This window comes from Hippocampus comes, unplaced genomic scaffold (genome assembly GCF_001891065.2).
Source record: "Hippocampus comes isolate QL1 unplaced genomic scaffold, H_comes_QL1_v1.1 scaffold174, whole genome shotgun sequence".
NCBI lineage: Eukaryota > Metazoa > Chordata > Actinopteri > Syngnathiformes > Syngnathidae > Hippocampus > Hippocampus comes.
The window spans coordinates 5362804-5366944 of NW_017805983.1; the positions used below are offsets into that span (position 1 = coordinate 5362804).

Here is a 4141-nt window from a genome sequence, read left to right on the forward strand (position 1 = left end):
TCCCCCGAAGCCCCCCCCCCCCCCACTCTCTGTGCGTCTTTAGCCTGATTCCTATCAAATAAATAAATTTATTTATTTTATCTTTATTTATTTATTTTATATAGGCCAAAATCTCAATAGGTGTTGCCTCAAAGAATTGGTGTAATGATTATTTATGTATTTAATAATAAAATGTTGCTTAATTTTTATTAAGCACCACCTTAATTTATCCAAAAGTGAACACTTGTTACAGTGCAGTTTCTGCTGTTCCTGGAGATATTTTAGCGGACTATAGTCACTAGTTTTACCAGCATGGATGCATTGAATACTTAATTTACCTTTCTAAAAAACTGTCGAATATCCATGCTGTCGACTCAACCTGACTTTCGGCAATGAACTGTCAGTTGTTGCGTTAGCATTTGATGTGGAGATGGTGACAGACACGTCAAATGCTAACGCAACACCTGTTGCGTTCAGGAATCCTGGGAGATTAATATTACAATAATGGCAGGTTATCGAAATATAATTTAAAATGGCCACATTACATTGAATTTGATGCAATATATTAGCAAAAGTACATGAAAAATAAATAATACTTTTTTTAAATAATGCAATGAAATTATTTAGGGGGGCTAAAGACATTTTTAGGGAGGCTGAAGCCTCCCTAAAATAGGCCTAATGACGCCCATGTATATATATAAGTAAATACACCACATGATGGAAGCCCGTTACTTACCAGATCATTTATTTAAGGTTTTGAAAATAAAATGCAAAGTTCAGTCAAACCATACTGTCATATTCAAGATGTAACAGATCTCTAATAAAAACAAAAACAAAAGAAAAATGCAGTCATTGAGAGGCAATAACTTCTCTCTCCTCCTCAGCTATAGTTAGCTATGACCTGTGTGTGGTGACTTCATGTGGTGACACAGAGTGTGACTGCACACAATAGTCACTTGGAGGGTTCCATTCCAAGAAGTGAGATCGTTACAACCAGATGCTTTCACAGTACTAAGAATGGCATGCCGCTAACCATATTTGCCATTGTTAATCTACTTGCACCATCCCTGAAAGATATTCTTGCAATAACCAATGCAACATTTTTTTTATCCTTCAAACACAATTCATGTACCTCACAATTCCAGTAAAGAGAGAAAATGATCAAATTCTTGTCATGATTCAGCATGAAAGAAAGAATGTTGGTGAAGTGCGTCAAATCAATCCTTTAGATAGTGTCACTCTCACCGACAGTTTTTTGCCTCAAAACATTTTCTCGCTGATATGGCAGAATATGTACATTATGTACTGTATGCACAAAGGATGAACTAATCCTCATTCAATCATCATTCTCATTCATTGATCTGATTTTGTACCCTCAGCATCATGACCCTAACCCAACAATCTACCGAGATGTTGAAGATTGGCCCAAAGTCACTCAATTCTTCGCATTTATCCACTCACCCACTTGAGCCTGACACTGGGTTGATTTGAAAGATGTGATGCAAAATTGTCTTCCCGGATGTTTAATCCTTTGGGAAAACGACTTTGCAAGCCGGTGCCAAGTGAGTTTGTCAAGGAGAAGCGTCGTCCGTCTGGGCTCGGTGATGCTCACAGCGGATGACTTGTTATTAAGGGTGAGTGGGGCGGGGGCCATGTGGGGGTGTCAGAAGAGGTAAAGGAGGAGTGACTGAGAAGGGAGGTGCCGAAGGAAGAGCTACCAATGACAAGTTCGTGGTATGGTTTGTAATTGTTGATGATAGTGGGCTCATCTCTTACTACTCACTTGTTGACAGGAAGCGACATTTGGTTTATGTCGAGATAAGTTCTATTATCAGAGAAAGTATTTGCAGTCAATTGCCGTTAAGCTAAGCAGTGATCATGTTTTTGTACAGCAAAATGTGGACGGGCTTGGCCAGGCTGTTATTTCCAGCTTGTGACCGTATTATGTTCATTAAAAAGAAAAAAAAAAGAAAAGAAAAGAAATGTTGATAACGACCTTGGCGTGTGCATGTCAGGTAACTTGGCGCAAGTGCACGTTGTTTGCTGCTATTTGTGTGGACCGTGGCACTCATAATGGAATGCAGCTGTACGTCTTGCACCTCATTCAACTTCAAGGTGGTCTGATGTTCAGGCAAATTCACAGTTGGAGCCCGAATCAGCCCCCTTGTAAAGGAAGATGAGATATTCCGCACAAAGCTCCAACGCCCTTGTCTTGGATTACAGTGTATTACATAATCAAGGTTGTGGCATTTATGTGGCAGAAGCTCTTCTCGTGACTTCAGGAAGGAAAGATCAAATGAAAGAATGAGGCTGCACTTGTGTTCCCAAGGTCAAATGCCAGTATGCCTGTTACATTCACCACATACTCATTCATTGTGTGTACTGTATACAGTGTGCGGAGCCCGTAGAATGTAAAGCGCCGATTATAGCAACGGTGACAGCCCATTCAGAGACTTTGTTTTTTCAGTTGCCGATCACATTTCTTCATGGGAGCCACCTATATTTAATTCCTGTGATATGTCCTCTCCTTGGAAACTTGTTTGCTTTTCTGACACATTAGCAGCATGGCCATAGCTGTGTGGTCTCTCATCCTGTTGCGTGCCAGCTGCCGAATCCCTTTTTCCATCAAGTGTGATTTACACAAAAACATTTTTGGTACAATTCACTCACTCATCCACCTCACGACAGAAGCCTCTTGTTTATCACCATGAGCAGGTCAGAACGTATCCATTGCTTTTGTTACTCATTTTGATCATGTTGAGTCAGACTAATGCTAACATAGCATAGCCTACTAAAATGTGTAACACAAGCATGCACGAGTGCTGGCAAACAGCTACAGGCGCCCATTGTCTGACAAATGGAGATATATTTGTGCAGTACACTGGCTACCGGTCATTCGTAGAATTAAAAAAAAAAAAACTAAATGTTGCTACTGGACTATAAATCACAGGATGTTTTAGGATCTGAATCCGTGAAACAAATACGGAATATAAACTCAGAAGGGCCCTGAGGTTTGCAGATTTGAGTCAATTAACAGTTCAAAGAAAATATGGTGAAGCAGCATGTAGCTGTTATGCTGGACGCAAATGGAATAAGATGCCAACAGAAGTGGAGTCACCCCAAGTTTAAATGTTGAAATCCAGATGAATAGCTACTTTTAAGCTACTTTTAATTCTCGACTGTGCTTTCAAATTTCTTTAATACGGTAGCCGACGGGGGCAAACTCACTGCAAACAGCCGAACAAGGTGAACAAATGAAAAAAAGAAACGCGTATTAGAAAAGTAGAAACACACCAGGCAATAAATCTCTCACTTTACGCTGTATAAAAATTATGATAGCAAAGTAAAGTAACCATTGTGTGCACGCATGATATTTAGATTTTCGATGGAGCAATAAATAAAGAGGTTCCATATGCCCCCATTTTCTATCATACTATAGCACGACTGATATAAAGACAGAATCAAATGTTTTTGACAGTGCAAGTTATGCAAATATGATCAAATGATTGGTGGTGCAAGAAGGCGGCACGTGGCTGGGAGAGTGAGTGTCCAGTTGGTAGGTAGAAAAGAAGTAAAAAGAAGTATTGTGAGGTATTTCTCCAAAATATCACTTTGAATAAAGATGAAAACTGTGGCTTGAGATAAAAGGTATTTCTCTCTCTCCATAGGAGAAACATAGAATCTGCAAACACACGGTCCCAATGATACCAACGTCCTGCCATCCTCGTCCTTCCACGTGCAGTATACCGCAAATTCATCGAAATAGCCTCTTGAGTGAGCTTGATCCCAAATAAACCAGCGGTATTAAGAATTAAAGCCCTTTGGCTGGCTCTCCTTATATTGATGAAATGTCATGCTCCATAGCTTTCATTCCAGTTACGGGGAACCACAGAGAGGAGCCGCAGAGGTGCTAACTCGACTGCCTGGACTCTTCTGTGGAGGGAATCAGTGCATCAGCTGAGGCCTTGTCAGTTACTCATAAACAAGGAGTAAAGATAGCCTTAGCTGGCCTTCGCCAGCTATAAATCTGTAATCCCAACCGTTAAATGATCAGAAATAACTGATCAAACTTTTTCTTATTTTATACTTGGCAGATCAGGGCTGAGACTACTTCAGTGATGACAAACATTATTAGTTTGTTGGACAATATGACACACGCACA

At 40.2% G+C, this 4141-nt stretch overlaps 1 protein-coding gene across 2 annotated transcripts in view; it reads right to left on the reverse strand.

Moving 5' to 3' along the window:
* LOC109528259 (immunoglobulin-like and fibronectin type III domain-containing protein 1) overlaps window positions 1-1564 on the reverse strand; it is a 29184-nt gene extending 27620 nt beyond the window's left edge. For both annotated transcript variants that reach the window (XM_019890640.1, XM_019890639.1), the window contains exon 1: window positions 1441-1564. The gene's annotated coding sequence lies outside the window, so the exon portion shown is untranslated. The remainder of the gene's footprint in view (window positions 1-1440) is intronic.
* Between the last annotated feature and the right edge of the window lie 2577 nt (window positions 1565-4141).